Source organism: Pelophylax lessonae (genome assembly GCF_965119305.1).
Source record: "Pelophylax lessonae genome assembly, chromosome: 3".
NCBI lineage: Eukaryota > Metazoa > Chordata > Amphibia > Anura > Ranidae > Pelophylax > Pelophylax lessonae.
Genome location: NC_138770.1, coordinates 390909698 through 390921507, shown reverse-complemented (window position 1 = coordinate 390921507; position 11810 = coordinate 390909698).

Genomic DNA, 11810 nt, shown 5'->3' with positions numbered 1-11810 from the left:
GATGATCTTCAGCTTCCTGTTTCCTGTGTTCCTGAGTTCCTGTTCCTGTTTACTTGGATTACCTGTTACCGACCCGGCTTGTCTCACCTGTCTTGTCTCTCCTCCTGGCTCCGACCATCGGCTTGTTTACCCACTCTGCTTCAGTCTGCTGTTCCCGTGTATGACCCCCGGCTTGCTCCTACGGACTCCTCTTCTGCTTGATGAACTGTGTTTGACCCCTTGGCTTGATCTTGACCTCGCTCTTGTCGCACGCCTGGCTACCTTCTCCAGTCACCTTCAAGGCATCCTGCATTTCAGCACGCACTACGAGTCTACAACCACCGCAGTCACCTATTCACCGGAGCTTGCCGCAGCTGGCGACCCCTGTTCCTTTGGGCACAGCATTCCCTGTCTCCACCTCCAGGGGTGCCTTGCACTTAGCCACAAGGGAAGCCCTCTCAGCACCTCGGCCTCTGATCAGGTACGTGATAGCTAGCCGGTCCTCACCACAGCTCCTGATGGTGGAGATGGGTTTCGCTGCATGTCCCGGCCCTCCAGATTGCCCCAGCAGGAAGAAAGCAAGCGGGGGACAGGTAGTGAAGGAAGCAGATAGCATAGTCAATGAACAAGCCGAAAGGTCAGTAACAAGTAGTAGCTGGAAGGGATGAGATGGAAGTATAGTTATTTAACAAACCAAAAAGACAATTGACTTCTGTTGACGTGAAAGGTAATCCAGCGGCATGTCTACTCCACCTGACGGAAAGTCCCCTCCAGAAATATAAAAAATCGCTCACTATGCAGTTGCTCAATGCAGCAAAGGCCTGCATCCCCACTCTGGGGAGGCAGGCTCGACTTCCAGCCAGAGGACTGTGGTATTCCAAAATAAATGAAATACACTGCGTGGGGGAACTGCCTGCTACCCTCCATAATTCTTAAGAACAATTTGGAGACAAGTAGAGGCCATGGAGACACTTTACGTGTACTAAAGTACAGTATCTCACAAAAGTGAGTACACTTCTCCCATTTTTGTAAATATTTTATTATCTCTTCCCATGTGACAACACTGAAGAAATTACACTTTGCTATAATGTAAAGTATTGAGTGTACAGCTTGTATAACAGTGTAAATTTGCACTCCCCTCAAAATAACTTAACACACAGCCATTAATGTCTAAGCCGCTGGCAACAAAAGTGAGTACACCCCTAAGTGAAAATGTCCAAGTTGGGCCCAATTAGCCATTTTCCCTCCCTGGTGTCATGTGACTCGTTAGTGTTACAAGGTCTCAGATGTGAATGGGGAGCAGGTGTGTTAAATTTGGTTTAATCACTCTCACTCTCACATACTGGTCACTGGAAGTTCAACATGCTTTGAACCCTCCCCGTATTGTCGTTCTTATGCTTAATTCAATATGAGACTTCAGTCTGACATCCCCTTATAAAAGAATGTGAAGATTGGTGATGGCGCTACCTATAAAATAAAAAATAAAAAAAACATGTATAGTGCCCTTAATGACGTGAAAGAAAGGGGGTATACTGGTAGAGTGACCCACAAGTAGTGCAATATCATAAATAAAAAATATAGTAAATGAAAGGTGGGATCAAAGATTTATTCAAATCAACCAATAAATACAAGAAATATAGTGAACTAATATCGTGACAGAATACCCACAACCACAAGTATGTGAATAGTTTTCAAATAAACTTATAAATGTGCCACATACATGTGTGTAAACAATGGTGAAAAAAAGAAAAAAAGAAAAAATGGATGTGTGAAATTCCACAAGTGGCCACTAAGTGGCGTTTGAAAGTTCGTACAACCTGTATGCTGTTATATGGGGAAATCCTCTTCGTAATGGGCGAGCAGTCAAAGGGTCAGCGGCGGATGCCCTGAATGCTCACACGAAAAAAAGAAGCATACCCCATGATGAATAATAGAATCGTACAGTCATACAATAGCGGCGTAGTAAACTCACTCGTTCAGTAGATCAGGATCAGAAGAATCGTGTACGCCGGGAAGCTTCCGCGTTCCACGGCCGACAACCGGAAGTGACGCTTGACGTCGGAGACTCCGCCCTACGCGTTTCGTCACAATGACGTCAACTGGAGCGGCGACATCCCCTTATGCCTAGTGCCCCCTTGAAGTTATTGTTATAAGCTCTGTAATCCACGCAAAGTAGTACTCAGATGATTTAGATGGTTTGCGCTCTTTTGTTTTGCTTGAACCAAAGTTGATTTACTGTAATCTCATTTTGACAAGACCATGTACAATATGAATTAAATATGTTGTAACTAAGAAGCTTTGCTAAAATAAAAAAAAAAAAAAACAAGCCAAAAGGTCACTAACAAGTGTTAGCTGGATAGGATCAGAGGAACGCATAGTCAATGAACAAGCCAAGGGTCAATAACAAGTAGTAGTGAACATATGAACAGCAGCAGGTATGCAAAGGAGCAAGATATTGGCTAAAGAAGGTACAATAATCTGGCAAATAGGAAGTGCAGAGACATGGCTTAAATAAGTAGTTCAATAGGAGGAGCAAAGTGTTCAAGTTTTACCAGAAACAAGATACAAAGTAAGATTGTCCAAGGAATCAGGCCGGAGGCTGTGCAGCAGGCACCGCAGAGGTTTTTGGTTCAGATTTGGATCCTGACATAGCTTGACTGTAAACATCTAGTATAGATTGTATGTAATGCATTGACAGTGAAGTAGCAACACAAATTTCAACAGATGCTGATGAAAAGAAGATACACACAAATATCCGCCATTCCAAGAACTTTTATTTATCTGTCAATAGTACAACTGCATCCATAATATCCCCACCAAGGGACCACCAATGCTGCTTGCTGAAAATTACACATTGTATATCAATTTGTTTGTGTCTGTAGGAGAGGTGGTATTTCTGGGCTCAGTGACAGGTGAGGTGTTTTGGTGCAATACAGTGCGTCTATTTGAAAGCTTTGGAAATCGGATATAGTGAGAGTCAAAATTTGTTGTTATTTATATTGGCACTTTAGAATGGACTTGGTTCTTTTGAAGATTTTAAATTCTGGCAAACATTTGTATCATGTTGGTTTCGGTTTTCTATATCAAGTCTATGGTGCAGTTTTGACAGGCTCAAGAGTTATTTGAAAATGAGAGCAATCAGCAGACACATAATTGTTTACAAAGGACTGCCACGGCTGCTTTAATAATTGGGGCATAAAAGGCACTCCTCTTCAATGGCTACCTCCATCGCTGAAAACAATCCAGTAGTGGGGAAACATATTTTGGTAGGCCAATGAGCTGAATTATAAAGGAAGCTCCTGATAAAGACTTTCTATACATGAAGATGACTATGTTACTGATATATCATAACAAAGCACTCATTATATGCTTGTGAATATAAAAGCATGCAAATACGAAAAACATGAAACATGAGAAAATGCAAATGTAGAGTTTCTGTTCTCACCTTCCCAAGCACAGAAAGAGTTTCTGAACTGTGTACTTGCATGTAGTTCAGATGTTTAATTTGTTAATAAAGTTACTTGTTTTAATTTGCACCATTTGGACTTCTGTTAACAATAAACAATTTCCCTGCTTTGGAGTTGAGTCCAATGTGTTTTGCGTTAAAACAATTTGTAGCTTCATAGAGTATGTCCTAATATACTTCTTACATGGCATGGCCCATTGTATTAAAAAAAATGCTGTAAGGTACAGTTATTGTTTGCGTAGTAAAAAATGGAAACTGATTTCGGAGGGCACACGGAGGAGGGTTTGTGACTAAAAAGGTATTAGTTGGAACTTAGTGGTTTCCCTACTTATAGATAAAAACATGATTTTTTTGTGTGTACAATTGTACAAGGTCTGACAGGTTTCCATATAACTGTGATGCCAAACTAGTCCTTTTAATATACCCCACATTGCATAGGCATAAGTAAGGCATGTGTATTCAACTCCAACAAATTTGTTTACAGGCTCTTGCAGGAACCATAGGATGTCACATTTGCTGTCAATGCTGGTGTTTGTCAGCATAAAGCATATTGTGTAAAGGGTGATGTTTGACCTGATGGCTCCCCAAACCTGAACTGTTACCATGTTCCATGACACTAACACTCTCTTATGTTATTATTTGCATACCTACCTTTCCTGTGCTGGGATCCTGGGAGCTGTAAAGGAAGTGAATACTGACTTAGTCTGGTGCCCACTCTTAGAACTGTGCTTTACTACAAACCAGTGTGCCCTATAAGAACGGGAGGAACCAAAGCCTATGGTGGGATACATGGGCATCTCACACATCCAGAAGTGTGTTGCATGTGAAAATTTCAGAGGTAAATTTGTAGGACAGTAGCGCAAAGTTCTACAAATGGCTGCTTGACCAAGTAAGTGCAACCTCTCTGTTTTTTAAATAAACATTTTGCATATGTAACATGGACTGTAGCTGATAACTGCTACAGAACTTCTTTCTTTATTGCTGCTGTATTATCTTTCTGCTGTGTGGACAAGGTTAAACTGAATATTCATGAATGCAAAAGTGCAGAAGCCATCTTTAAGCCCTGGTTCTGGTAAGAGATAAATATTGTAAAAGTTAATCTGTTGTGCTTTCTTACAAGGCCCCAACATTTTTTCTTTTTTTGCATAAATCACTGGCCAGTGGGTTAAGACTGGGACTGTTATAACAATTTAGGACTGACTTTCTATAGGTAAATGCAATTCAGTTCAGTGAATTACTGTTAGAGAACTGTAGGCGCTTAACCATATCTTCCAGAGTAATTTTATTGTCCTATTGATTGTTTGTATAAGTATACTTACTAATTCTCTCTTCTTTCAGGCTATGCTTGGCCTAATAAATTCTTTGAAATAAAAATAGAAAAACACTAGCCCCAGAATCATGGCACTAGAATCTGCTTCAGTAGTATGTATGTCATATTAGTCAAAGTGCATGCTCAGCACATGCTCGGGAGTAATTAAAGTGCACAAGGAACCTATGACCTACTGCATGGAAGTTTATTGTGTTTCTTAAAGTGACACTAAACTTTGCTTTATACAATATTCAATTATGTAATCCTAACTAAAACAAAAAAGACTTCTATTGCCCTCAGCTTCCTCCAAGATTCCAAATCTCTCTTTTTTTTGGGCTGCTGTGATTCAACTTCCAGCTACAGGGTGGCTATATTTGTTCTCCATGGTCCTACTGTATGTAAGAATGTAGCCACCCCCCTTTGCTTACTCCCGAGATGGACTAGGGACTACTGACTATGAACGATGTGATTTGTAGTGTGCCTAGAACAGTGACCATGACCACAACTAATGTGCACTGCTCGTTCCAGGAAAATAGAAAAGAGAGGAAAAAAGCAGAGGTTCAGGAGCTCACGGAGGATGTTACAAGGAGACAGAAAAGTACTGTAAAAAAGATTTTATGAAAAAATTATTATAGGTCAATTAGGTAGTTGATGTGTGGGGATTACTTTTAGAGAATGCAGACATTATTTACTGTCACTTTAACCACTTCCCGCCCGCCATATAGCAAAATGGCGGCTGGGAAGTGGTTGCTCTATCCTGACTGACCGTCATATGACGTCCAGCAGGATAGACCGCTCTGCGCGCCGCTGGGGTGTGGCTTGTCACTCTGACACACCGCATCTCCGATCCCGGTAAAGAGCCTAATGATGTAGGCTTTTTACCATGTGATCAGCTGTGTCCAATCACAGCTGGTCCCATAGTAAATAGGAAGTGCCGTTGATCGGCTTTACTCAGTTTGTGCCTGACAGGCACCAGTAGAGGAGAGCTGATCAGCGGCTCTCCTGACAGGGGGGGGGGGGGGGTCTGTGCTGATTTTCATAGCATTGATTACCAGTGCAGACCCTTGGGGGGATGCCACTAGAGCCACCAGGGATGCCCACCCATGGCCACCAGGGATGCCAATCAGGGCTCAGGGACCCTTTCAGTGCCCTCCTCATCAGATCTGCCCATGATTGCCATCTATCAGTGCCCATCATTGCCATTTATTAGTGCCACCCACCAGTGCCCATTATTGCCCATCAGTGCCACCTATCAGTGTCCATAAGTGCCGCCTATTAGTTCCCATTAGTGCACATCAGTGCCCATCAGTGCCAGCTATCAGTGCTGCCTTTCAGTGCCCATCAGGGCTGCCTATCAGTGCCCACCAATGCTGCATATCAGTGCTACCTATCAGTGCCCATCAGTGCTGCATATCAGTGCCGCCTATCAGTGCTGCATATTAGTGCCTCATCATCAGTGCCACCCCATCAGTGCCTCCTCATCAGTGCCTGTCCGTGTGGCCTCATCAGTGCAGGAAAAAATCTTTTTACAAAATGTTATAACATAAACAAAAAATGTATTTATTTTTTTTTTCAACCTTTTCAGTCTTTTTTTATTTGTGTAGCAAAAAAGAAAAAAACTTGCAGTGATCAAATACCACCAAAAGAAAGCTCTATTTATGGGAAAAAAACAACATAAATTTGGTTTAGGTACAGTGTTGCATGACCGTGTAATTGTCATTCAAAATGCAACAGTGCTAAAAGCTGAAAATTGGCCTGGGCAGGAAGGGGGTGAAAGAGCCCTGTATTGAAGTGGTTAATGTGTTATACTGTTCAGCCAGCCTTGAAATTCATGCACCCCTGTAAAAAATTAGTTTTAGCCAGGAGTGGGACTTTATGTTACAAGCTTGGAACATGCCTTTAAGCTGTATGTGGTGTTTTGGAACAGTATAATTTTCAGTGTCAGCAACACTGTGTTCTGACATTATGTAATTGATTTTTTAACTTTTACATTTATTTGGTTTAAAAACAGCAGCAGTGCTGCAATCTGTTTTATGCCAACTTAAAAAGGTCTTTTTTTATATATTTGTGTTTGTAACATCTATTTTTTTATCCAACGGTAGTAGGCATAAATTGAAAGGTGGAAAAAAACAAAATAAAGTTAAAGATCCCAACTTCAAACAAATTGTCCAGTGGCAGAGTTAGAGTTTCCCCTCCTCATTTTCTCACCTACAATCTTCTTGTGTCACCGCACAAATAAACAAATCTCCATGTTGCCCTTTCGGGCTTCTGGTTTGAGGGGTCACCCTGTTAACATATCCCAAACCCAAATGGGGCATCTGCCTCATGTTGGATCTCAAAGCACTAAATGTCTTCATTTACCATGTTGGATTTAACAAGGTCCGTCATCACCTTTCCTCACCAAGAAGACTTCTCAGCTTCTGTGACTATCAAGAACAGGTACCTGCATGTCCCTGTCTTTCCATCAAACCAGAATTTACTCAGATTTGCTGTGGCTCCCCCGCATTTTAAGTTTGTGGTCCTGCCACTCCCAGCACACCCTGATTTATGTTCTTCCTTCTCTAAAACTCCTTCTAAATCTGTTTTGCAGGATCGAGATGGAGGACATTCCAGTCATCCTCCTTTCTTTGGATTGACTTAGGTGGTTGTGGTAGTCCAAGTTGGTAAGACTCTTGGCAAAGACCTGTGGATCATTTCGATTTTTTTGTCTTGAGGACTGATTTACAAACATGGAAAAAAAAAGAAATGTTTTCCTCCAAAAAATGAAGAAACCACAATTTTCTTTGTAATAACTTGAAACTGACCAAAGTATTTGGTATCCATTATTTGTATTCCATATTTAATAAAAATAAGACTTTGTTTTTGGTTTTGATTTAAATTTTAAATAATATAACAAGTGAAAATGCATTGACAAAAATGATGGGACCCTTAATCTAATACTTTGTTGCGGTGCTGTGTAAATTGTCAGCATTATATAAGTACCTGAAATAAATAATCAAGACGAGAAGCCAATGTTCTCTGACACAAGATTGATAGGGCAGAAACATGACCTTTGATGGTGCTGGTTTAGACTCAATCTTACTAGAATCTTAGGGACCGTTTCTACAGGCGTTCAGTCTGGATCTTTCTGTCATTTTTTCAGACTGATCCAGACTGAACCACAATGTACTATATGTCAATGGGCGGATAGGTGTAAATGGCCAAATGATCATTTACATTCACTTACATCCAGTCAATTTATGTCCGCAGAAAAAAAAGTTAAAGGTTTGTATTCTTTTCTATTTTTGGGGAAATAAACAGATGCAAAAGCATATGGTCCATTTCCGTCTGATCAATTTTTAGGCAAGAAATGTTTGTTTTGTTTATACATATGTAACCTATGACTATTTTCTTCAACAACTACAAAAACGGACACATGGAAATTTATGTACACTGATGTAAACATAACTAAATTGAAGGCGTTCGTATGAGTAAACAGATATATAAGCATTCAGCTTTCATAATGTTTTTAAATCAATTTTTGTGATGGCTTTGATGACAGTCGTGTGAAAGAGCACACATAGGGGTTTTACTACAAGAATTAACCACTTTACCACTAGAGCATTTTGCTGTCTTACGTCCAGGCCACTTTTTGCGATTCGGCATTGTGCGACTTTAACTGACAATTGCGCGGTCATGTGACGCCGTACCCAAACAAAAGTTACGTCCTTTTTTTCCCACAAACAGAGCTTTCTTTTGGTGGTATTTGATCACCTGTGCGATTTTTACTTTTTGCGCTATAAACAAAAAAAGAGCGTTTATTTGAAAAAATAACAATATTTTTAACATTTTTTTATATGAAATTCCCCCCAAAAAAGATGTAAAAACCAATTTTTTTTTAAATTTTTGGCCAATTTGTTTTCTGCTACCCATGTTTGGTAAAAAAAAATTCACAATAAGCGTATTTTGATTGGTTTGCGCAAAAGTTATTGCGTTTACTAACTAAGGGAAAGATTTATGTCATTTTTTGCGGCGGACAGATCGGACCCTTGACTGACATTTTTTACACTTTTGGGGGTACCAGTGACATTACTGCAGTAATCAGTGCTATATATATGCACTGTTACTGTAAAAATGACACTGGCAGGGAAGGGGTTAATTTTATTGGAGAGGGAGGGGTTAATGTATGCCTGGTGCTTACTAACGTGTGGGGGGGGGAGGTGACTGTGTGACACAAGGACAGATCCAGGGTTCAGCTATGCTGAACCCTGAAATGTGACCCTGCCTGTCACTTAGGAGATCCGCCCGCTCTGTTTACACAGGCGGGCGGATCTCCAAACTAGATTCCCCCGACGATCAGGGAAGAGCGGCGGCGATCGCCGCTGCTCCTCCCCTGGCCCGACTCCCGCTGTAACTGAAAACAGCGGGAGCGAGCCTCCGGCGGCGCGCGCACCGCCGAGAGAGGGGAAAGTCTGGTGACGTAGACCTACGTCGCCAGACGATAACGAGCCACTGTGCTGCAGTAGCAGCACAGTGACCAGTGGTAAAGCGGTTAAGAAGCTGCAGATGACACAGCAGTGTAAAACTTGCCAGCAGCTGGACAACTGCAACTCTAGGCTCAATTTACTAGAGGCAAAGTACGACTCTGGGATTTACTACAATAATTAAGATAAAGGGATGTAGGAGTGTAAAACTGGCTAGCAGCAGGCAGTTCTAATCAGAAATAAAAGGCTTACAATTTTTTAAGGGGATAGTGAGTGTGAGTGAGGTAGGAAGAAGTGGTTTAAGTGTACACCGTTCTTGTACTTTTTTTCTTTAAAACTATGTAAAAAAGGGAAAAATAATAGAACAAGGTAGGCAATGCACATAAGAAAATGAACCTTAGCTCTGCAATTCAAAAACTCAAGCACAGATTGGTGAAGTTGATATAAAACCAACTACTATAAATTTGACAATGATAATATCACTTGGAAAAAGGCCTGTTAAAAATGCAGCCAGCAAATATTTGGAACTATGCTCCATAAAAAAAAAAAAAAAAACACATGCAGGCCGTTATCAGTGTAGTGCAATTGGGCAGAGACAGGATATAAAAAAAAAATATCGCAGTCATCAAAAATTAGGATAGCATAAAATAAAAGTCCTGTAAAAAAATGCAGCTGGTTATCACTTTAGTACATGAGCACAGGGACAAGCTGTAAAAAAATCAATTGCAACCAAAAAAATTAAATGTATCCTGTGAAAAAACACTTGCAGCCTGTTATCAGAATACTGCATGTGCACAGGGACAGGACAGGCTGTGAACAAATTAATTGCAGCCAGCAAAAATTCAGAAACATGCCCTGTGAAAAAACACATGCAGCCTGCTATATGTGAAGTACATGTGGACAGGGTCAGGCTGTAAAAAAAATCTGTTGCAGCCAGCAAAAATGAGAAAATATGCCCTGTGAAAAAAAAAACCACACAGCCTTTTTTGACTGTAGTGCATCTGGAGAGGCTGTAAAGAAGCTAGAGGGCACACCAGAAGCAATAAAGCCTTGTACACATGGTCTGAATGTTGGGAGACATTGGCCGGTTCAAAATCAAATAGCCGACACTCAGGCCATGTGTATGCCACCCTGTCCGACAGAAGCTGGCCATGTGGCGAGCACGCTGGAAAACTAGCAGCTGACCAACTCCTGATCAGTCCTTTTAGCCAATAGGGGAGAGCGCTGATCTGAGTGTTTTGGCAGGGGGGCCATCCCCCTGTCAGAATACAACAGCTCAGCAGAGGATATCGCTATACTAACTTTGCATAGTTAGTACAGCGGCTCTGAATGGAGCTGACAGTTTTATTTAGTTGGGGTTGAACGAAAAAAAAACTCATAGTGTGTACCAGGCTTAACCACTTGCTGACTGCCCCATAGCATATTTACTGCTACAGGGTGGCCGCACTGTGCAGAATCACATATATATATGTGATTCTGGGTTTTGGGCGTGGGTGCGTACTGCCAGTGGCTCACTCCTGCTGTGATTTTAGACAGTGGGTCCCACGCACCCGATGTCCACAGGCACCCGCTGATTGTTCGGTGTGCAGACAAATTGGCAGTCTGCCTATGTAAACAAGGCAGATTGTCATTCTGTCAGTACAGAAGGCATGGATCCTGTGTTTCTGTAAAGCAGAAACACCGACCCGTGCCTTCCACTAGTAAAAGCACCTCCCCCACTACACTAAAACATTACTAGACACACAGTTAACCCTTTGATCGCCCTTGATGTTAACCCCTTCCCTGCCAGTGTCATTAGTACAGTGACCGTGAATATTTTTAGAACTGATCACTGTAATATTGTCACTGGTCCCCAAAAAAGTGTCAGTTAGGTGTCTGATTTGTCTGCTGCAATATCACAGTCCTGCTATAAGTCGCTGATCCCCGCCATTACTAGTAAAAAAAAATAAAATACATAAAAACATTCAATAGTTTGTAGACGCTATAACTTTTGAGCAAACCAATCAATATACGCTTATTGGGATTTTTTCCCCCAAAAATATGTAGCGGAATGCATATTGGCCTAAATTGATGAAAAAATTTGATCATTTACATTTTTTATTGGATGTGTTTTAGAGCAGAACGTAAAATAAATGTATTTTCTTTTTTCAAAATTGTCAGTAGTTCTTTGTTTTAAGTGCAAAAAAAATTCAAAGGTGACATACGTTTTATTTGGGTACAGTGATGCGCGACTGCGCAATTGTCATTTAAAACTAACAGTGCAGTATTGCAAAAAATGGCCTGGTCAGGAATGGGGGTAAACCTTCCAGAGGTTAGGTGCTTAAGTCATAAAAATCCTTCCCCTATCCCTAAATTCCCCAAGATACACAGCATTTTGTGTAGGGTTTACATCTACTTGCCTACAAGCCCTACATCTGCACTTTATGAGCAGCACTTTCTATTATTTCCCTATCACAGCTAGGCACATTGTCAATGTGGCTCCCTGGAACCCAGCCATTTATAATGAGGGGTCTGACTTACTCAAATGCCCCATTATTGGTCATTCTAAGCCTAAGGCATCTGACCAAAGTTCAAAGGCCAGTAAGTGTCCCAT